At 38.0% G+C, this 7,774-nt stretch overlaps 1 protein-coding gene across 1 annotated transcript in view; it reads right to left on the minus strand.

The window, feature by feature from the left end:
- The window catches only part of LOC145978441 (leucine-rich melanocyte differentiation-associated protein-like), a 49,028-nt gene extending 44,848 nt beyond the window's left edge, over positions 1 to 4,180 (minus strand). The window contains exon 1 of the mRNA XM_083111086.1: positions 4,056 to 4,180. The gene's annotated coding sequence lies outside the window, so the exon portion shown is untranslated. The remainder of the gene's footprint in view (positions 1 to 4,055) is intronic.
- Between the last annotated feature and the right edge of the window lie 3,594 nt (positions 4,181 to 7,774).

Below are 7,774 nucleotides of genomic sequence, written 5' to 3' on the forward strand. Positions count from 1 at the left end.
TTTCTCAGGTGGTACATATGCATCACTACGTTGATCACCGAGTGCATGATTTACTTACAAGGAAATGTCTATAGTGTTTGACAACCTCTTCTAGCAGTGATGTATGGATTCACAAGACAGATTCGCTGCCCTGTGACAGTGAATTTAGCAATTCACATAACAAAATCCAAATTTGTGGCTGCAGTTGTAGGGAATGTGGGGTTAGGGCCTCACATATTCTCAATCGCAGCCATTTTGGAGATGATGTGATTAGCACCACACTCCAGCCACCTTTACCCCCAGGTACCCATTGGTTTGAGGCAGTGAACCGGCATGGAATCCTGTTTGATGACAGATAGCATATGACTGCAGTTATAAATGTTTTTGCTGCAAATACAAACTCACGTGTACAGGATTTTGTAAGAGAGCCAAGTGATAAGCTGGCATTGTTCCAAGAATTTAAAAAAAAATTATCACTGCCAGATACTTCTCTGAAGTTAATAGACAAACGTACAGCAAAAAAAAAAGAGGCCAATCACTGGATATGTCATCAATCTGCATATCTCATAGGTTTTTGTCTGACCTTGAGCTATGATTTTCTTTTGTGATTTGCGGAACTACACCTAAAATATTATAGCCGTGGTGGTCTAGTCAATACGGCATCTGACTTCCACAAAGGAGACCTGGGTTTGATTCCCGGGAAGGGTGATTTAAGATCAAAATTTTTCCAGCCTTGTCCCCAAATAAAGCAGCTCTCGGCCTCAAACCAGCATGTGCTTCACAACTTGCTGTGATGTACAAAAAAAATGTAGCAGGATAACCAATTGTCGTCTCAATCTTTTTCAAACCCTTTTCATCCAAAGACGAGACTGTGGAGCCCCAACATTTTTCCATGCCCATCAAAGCAAAATTGTATTTTTACAATTCGGGAATTGTGTTTCTGATGTTTAAGGCATCGTAGAAAAAAATCGTAATATGGTAACAAATGAATGCTCTGATAACTGCATGTTAAGTATTTGTAAGAAAACAAGTGTTTTAATTAATTACTGACCTCAATGAGACAAATGTGCTTGTTTCTTCTATTGTCAAATGTTTTGCGAAGCGAATGTAGAATATGGAGAATGTCTCCAATTTCGTTAATATTTGGTATACTAACTAAATTTGGCCTTCTAATCACGAATCTGTTGTTAAACTGCAGGGGTCACGTGTGGAAATCGGGGAAAAAAGGCGATAAAAGTTGACTTTTTTTAGAGCTGCATCGCATTGTTTTACAAACAAAATTTTAACTAAGCTTGCCTAACCTAACCTAACCGGAAATGGTTCGTGGGGCTACTCGTGCATGTTTCGTGGGGCTACTCGTGCATGTTTCGTGGGGCTACCCGTGCAAAATGTTAAAATTTCTACACGTGACCCCCACAAATTTTAACAACAGATTCGTGATTAGAAGGCCAAATTTGGTTAGTATACCAAATATTAACGAAATTGGAGACATCCTCTATATTGTGCAATCATACCAGTTTTGCTTCCAGCAACACTTATTCCTCCTCCTCAAAATACGTATCACTCAAACATTCAGATTCAAAACTTTCCCTCAATCAACTGAAGCAAAATGAACAAAAGACATGGTAAATCTAAGAAATTGGAGTAAACGTGTTTTAAATTCCAACTTTGTGCCAAATTATTATTTCAGAAGCAGTATCATTGCACTTTAAAAATGAAAAGGACAACCTCACTCCTTCAGTAGTGATGCAATAAGTCACACTTGCTTTTTCCCCGCGAACTTCCAGGGACCCAGGATACTCAAAAATAGTATTTGGGACGACTATCCAAGTAAGTATAAAGATGACGAAGGATTTTCATGGAAAGTGTCATGGAGCCCCTGCGGAACCTTTACAGAGCCTGAGAATCACTGTTGTAGACACGACATCGATTTTTTTTTTCTCAGAATGACAGTACTTTTAGCAGAGGCTTTTATACATTGTAAGTCTCAACAATGAAAGTAAAATGAATAAGAAAACTGTAATTTCTACACAAAAATTTGTGTTCAGTATGCCCATGTGGGAACATGTAGTATGTAGCAGTGTGTACATTTCTACAACCATGCATAAGTTAAATTGAAAATAGGCTGATACTTCTTTGGGTAATAATAATAATAATAATAATAATAATGTATGAGAGCAGTGTTGCCACCTTAAGGGGGGAAATGATGGAAAATCGTATCGATCGGTCCTATGGACACTGGATGGACCAAGTTTTCAGAGAAGCATGGCAAAAGACCACTCTTTGAGGATATGTAATGCCCGCCTTCCAATTTTGAAAAAATAAAAATGGAAAACATGCAACCATTTTGAAAATTGTAATTTTCGGGAAATTTTGAACATCGGGCATATCCAGTTCGATCTCTAATTGTGAACATGTTCTATTCTTTTCATCTTGGGAAAATTCTAGTTTCAAATTGCATTTGTTAATAGTAACAGTGAATATATTGTTACAGGGTTCCCCCCCCCCCCCCCCGAGGGGTCTCAAATTGTAAAGGTCTGTATCACATAGCTGCTTTCTACGTACGGCCGGAATAAACTATAAAATATTTTGCAATCACAGATTTAAACCTTCATTTTAAAAGCTATTCAAAGACAAAAATGGTAATCGGAGATCATTTTAAGGGGTGTTTGGATTTAACACTGTTTTTTGTTTCAGAGTTCTTTGCTGCTTTCATCCGAAACTCAAAAAATGTGGAGATGGGATATAGCCCCCATCAATTTCCTAGCCCCAGCCTCGCATACACCACTGCTTGGAACAACACAGAGGACAACTGATCCTTTACAATGACTGCTACATATGCCACGTGCATGACCATGAACCGTGCGAAAAAAATTTGTGTCTGATTCTGTAAAGCTATCCTCAAACTTTCTTCTTATACTGAGATGACAACACTTGCCATGCCGTGGATCTGTGTAGCACGCTAGCAGACGGACTTCATGAGCTGAGACCCTACCTCACCCGTAGAGGAGCATTTGGCACATCGCAAGGTGGCGAAAACATGCTATGAAGCCAATAGCCCAGTATTCATTGTAGCTTAACAGTGTGCGGAAAATGCATAGCATGCTGCAAATTTTTGAGCCTCTTAATGTAAGAAGTTTCATTTCACAGTGTTTTATTAAACTTCTTCAATCTATGAAATGTGTCCCTTTCTTTTAATTTTAGTAAATTGAGTAACGTGTTATAGCACAGTAGCACGTATTAAGCAGCCGCCACTGCTGTGATCTAAAGATTAAGTGTTCAACTACACTTGCTATTTAAGAGAATATATTTAATTCAATATAACTGAACAGGAATTAACAATAGAAGCAGTTTTATATAGAATGTCGGTAACGGTTCCGATTGTTTTACGATTTCTCCTAGCATTTCTCCTGTATTCATAGCATGATAAAATCGCAATAAAACAAGAAGGAACTTGGGTCGTGGGGATTAATGTAGATCGGAACCTTAGTAGAATTAATTTAGGGACTTTATTTTAATGCTAAGAGAACCAAACCTGGCCTGCGTAACCTAGCTACGAAGGCATATGTTGAACAAAATCTTAAGTAATCGCTAAAACTCCGCAGTATGTGCACAGACAAAGTCAAAATCAAACTATGTTAAAATTGCATTTGTAGCATGATGAAATCGCAATAAAACAAAAGGAACTTGGGCCTAATTTTCTCAGCAGAAAAAAAAAACACCCTGGGCTCACCCGTATCAACTTGTAAAATTGCGCTCCAATGAAGGGAGTTGTTAAAAGCCAAGCAGTTCCAGCTCAAAGTGGGTGAGGAGTACATTTGATTTTAAAGTCACATTTGTCACACGTTATAGCTACTGATCAGGGTTGGCATGTTTAAAACATCATGCACGCCTATATACTTAGGTGTCAAAAAACAAAAACCCACAATCTTATTTTTTTTTTTTTTAATGAATTACTCTTAATCTGTATAACACATATTGTTTGCCATTCATTCTCAGCGTACATATAAATAGAACAACTTCGGTTGGACTTGTCATTTCATACTGTAATAAGTTCGAATGTAAACTAAACTTACCAGGAATCTTCTAACGATTAAGAACTGATACGATGATGGTTCTATAAGAAAATATACTACCGTTCCGTCAACTACTTCGTGTCTTTTGCTTTCATTCCATATCCTATCGGAATCTTCAATTGCCCCAGACCATACAGCGAAAGATAAAATCCGTTGATTTCTTTTCCGATGAAGAGCCAAAATTTCTTCATTAACGGGGATTACAAGTACATACATTGCACTAAATCTAGTTACATATAAAATATAAATCAAAGATATCCGGTATTTCTATGGGAGTTAAGTGTATGGTACTTGACTAATCGTAGGATACTACCATCTAAATATCTCCTATTTTATGTCCGACCGCGCGCAGGACATTTAAAAAAGATCTGTTGGTACAAAGTATAAAATATTTATTCATTTGAGGAAGAGATTTCCTAATTCAGACACCCTCAAACATAACCTACACAACAGTTGAACGTAAGTCAACGTCCAACAACAAATGCAATCCTCTGCGGTTGGTTGTGTAGTGGCGGACGAATCGCAAGACCTCAAAAACTGAAGAGAATCGAAATTGTTGTTAACATATGAATATTGTGTTTACTATCGCTCTAATCATATACTTGTAAAGTAGATTCCTTTAATCGCATTATTAAGTATATAGTATTCTCTTGAATTTCGAATGTATATTAATAGGTGCAAAATTTGAGAGTACAGTTGTGTAGCGTAGTATGTAATCATCCACGATTGGTTCCGTATCTTATTTGCCTTGTTTGTGATTGGTTATTGCAGTTGCTTGCGTACGCCGAAAGGCGTGGATATAGCCCTGTCACCATGGTAACAGAATGCTAATCGCAGTAGTTTCCGAGGGTTCGTGTTGCCGAGTTTCTTCTGCGGAGAACTTCAATAATACTGGTTTGAAATAGGGCAAGGGAGCACAGGCCAATGCAATTCATGCATTATAGCAATGGTTCCCAAAATGTGTGCCGCCGTGGCTGGCTTACAGAGGCGCCGCGAAATGTTTCAGTATTTTCACTAAAATTCAATGATATGTTGTTCCAAATAGTATGTGCTTATTTAGTACATTTCACATGTAAAAAGGTTCTCTGAATTTAAAATATATGTTTAATTTTTAACTTAAGCCAAGCAAACCTAACCACGCTAAGAGAGCATTGCAAGTGTTATATAGGCCTACATTATGACTTTGGCAGCGTGGAAAAATATTGAAACACTAGGGCACCGTGAAACGATAAACTTTGGGAACACATGGGATAATTCCTAAAACATTCTGTTTTGAGCTTACCATTTATTCCCACAAAAAGTTAAATACAATTTTAGGTTTCTCTGTTTTATTAGGGTGTAGACTGTCCTGTAAATGGCAGCCTCTTTCCACGTACACCCTGGACTGCACTTTTGCAGACTAAGCACGCTTGCACACATACCGTTCTTTTGCCGGGGTAGTTTTCCGCGACAGCGTGTTTTTCACACGCAGCGACACAATCGGGGTTCTCGCCAGCGCCTTGGAAGGAAGGCACGAAAACCTGATGGCCAACCTCCCGATAAGAAAAAGCTATTTAATCTGTGAAATTATGCTAAATGCTGATGAATTGTCCTGGGATCTAAATAATATTAACAATGAATTATTACTATTGATAATTAGTAAGAGTAAATTATTATTATTATGATTATTTTTAGGATGATTGTAATTTTAAGTTATGCATCTATTTTTCGAGATGAGTTCAACATTGAAGCTGGAGAAAGTTCGAGATGATTCGTCGACTACAAAGCGGAACATTTGTTTCATTTGTGCTCCACAACTTTCTACCGATTCTTACCATGAAATGTTCCTCGCGAGTTAAAGGGGAGAATAAAGAAAAGATGAGGAGGAGAGAGAGTGGTTGGAAAGGCATTCATGCATGTACAGTCATGGACACTTCTGGGTTGTAACGATCACATTGAAAGTTAATGGGATTGTTACAACCCAGAACTGTCCGTGACTGTACCTAGACCGGACATAAGATCTGGATGTCATGTAATTTTTAATTTCTCGAAATATCGTTTTTTTAAGGGAATTTCTCCCTCCCAGAGGAGCAAGTTTGCAAATTATGTTAGATTTTCCCATTATGCAATCCCAGACTGTTAGGTGTGAACAAAACTCATATTGTGCTAGGTTTAGCATAATTATGCTAGGGTTGGCATCGCTGCCCTGCTTCAAAACAACTTCCAGCTAAATATTATGGCTTGGGTCTGTGTCCTCTTTTTCATTGCCTGAGGCGCAGGGGGCTGGGCCCCAGGGTCGTCGCCACTAGGTGGGCGAGGGTGGGCTCTAGCCCATCTTGAAATAGTCTCAGCTTACCCGTCTGCCCACCTAAATAGAATGAATACAAGATATATATATATATATATATATTATTTAGATAAGGAAAATTAACAAGTTGGTAAATAATTATAGTATAAAGCATACAAAGCTGCCTTAACAATTGACTAACATAACTAAGTTTCACTTCAAAAGTGAACAACGTGTAAACCTACAAAAATAGGAAAAATTTATTGAATAAATTGATCAAGATGGTTATTCTAGAATTCTTCTTACTATTCCGGTACCTGTGACTAAATGAGTTTTGGTAAATTAATTTATTTTTTTAATGTTATCAGTTGAATTTAATTTTTACAAGCTTTATTTGTCTTGTAAAATCCTAGAGAAGCGTTTTTTTAACCGATGAAAGCTTATTTCGCTTTACTTTTATAATATTCATTTTTTTTAACAAAATACAAGAAATTTGTATGCCGAATTTATAACACTAATAAACATTGCATGCAAAATATTTGTAATAAATGCATTATAAGTATGAATTTAAGTCGTGGGCAAGAATTCTCCAGTACAGCACAACGTTGATTGGGGAGAGGAGGGGAGAAAGACACCCTCATAAAACGTCGCTCCACTTTGAAAAATTCCTAGGGCGGGCCCTGGCCATGACCACCGAACCAGAGCCCACCTAAATATGTTTTATCCACCCTTGAGCTCACCCCAAGAAATATTTCTCGCGACGCCACTGCTGGGCCCGACTCTAGATGTGTCGAGGAGAGCTCCGGACGCATACCCACCATCGAAAGACTTTTCCAGGAAATTTGTCGTGTCGGACTACGTGCCCACACAAAACTAAATGCATCTATTGATGCACTAAAGTGAGTTTTATGGCTTCTTCAAAGAATCAGATTCACATTTGATGCATTTGGGTGCATTTTTTTGTATGTCGTGAAAGAAACAACAAAGTGCATCATTTGATTCAAGTGAGAATTTCTTTCAGTCGAGATGCACTTCAATGCATCAGTTGATTTTCGTTGATGCACCTTCCTGCATCATCAAAAAAGATGCATTCTGGTGCATTAAAATGCATGAAGGTGCATCAAAACACATCAACTGATTGATTGAAGTGCATCTCGACTGAAGGAAATCCTCACTTGAATCACATGATGCACTTTGGTGTTTCTTTCACGACATACAAAAATGCACCCAAATGCATCAAACGTGAATCTGATTCTTTGAAGAAGCCATAAAACACACTATAGAGCATCAATCGATGCATTCTTTTGTATCAATCGATATGATGCATTTAGTTCTCTGAGTGTGTGCGCCTGTCCGATTTAGTGCAATCGATATCGAGGTATGGGGTCGCAGTCGATGTTATCGATGTGTGTGCAAACGCGCTAACGAGGCTCTGGTGTCTGAGGAATTATGT

Source organism: Lepisma saccharinum, chromosome 24, assembly GCF_977018435.1.
Source record: "Lepisma saccharinum chromosome 24, izLepSacc3.1, whole genome shotgun sequence".
Taxonomy (NCBI): domain Eukaryota; kingdom Metazoa; phylum Arthropoda; class Insecta; order Zygentoma; family Lepismatidae; genus Lepisma; species Lepisma saccharinum.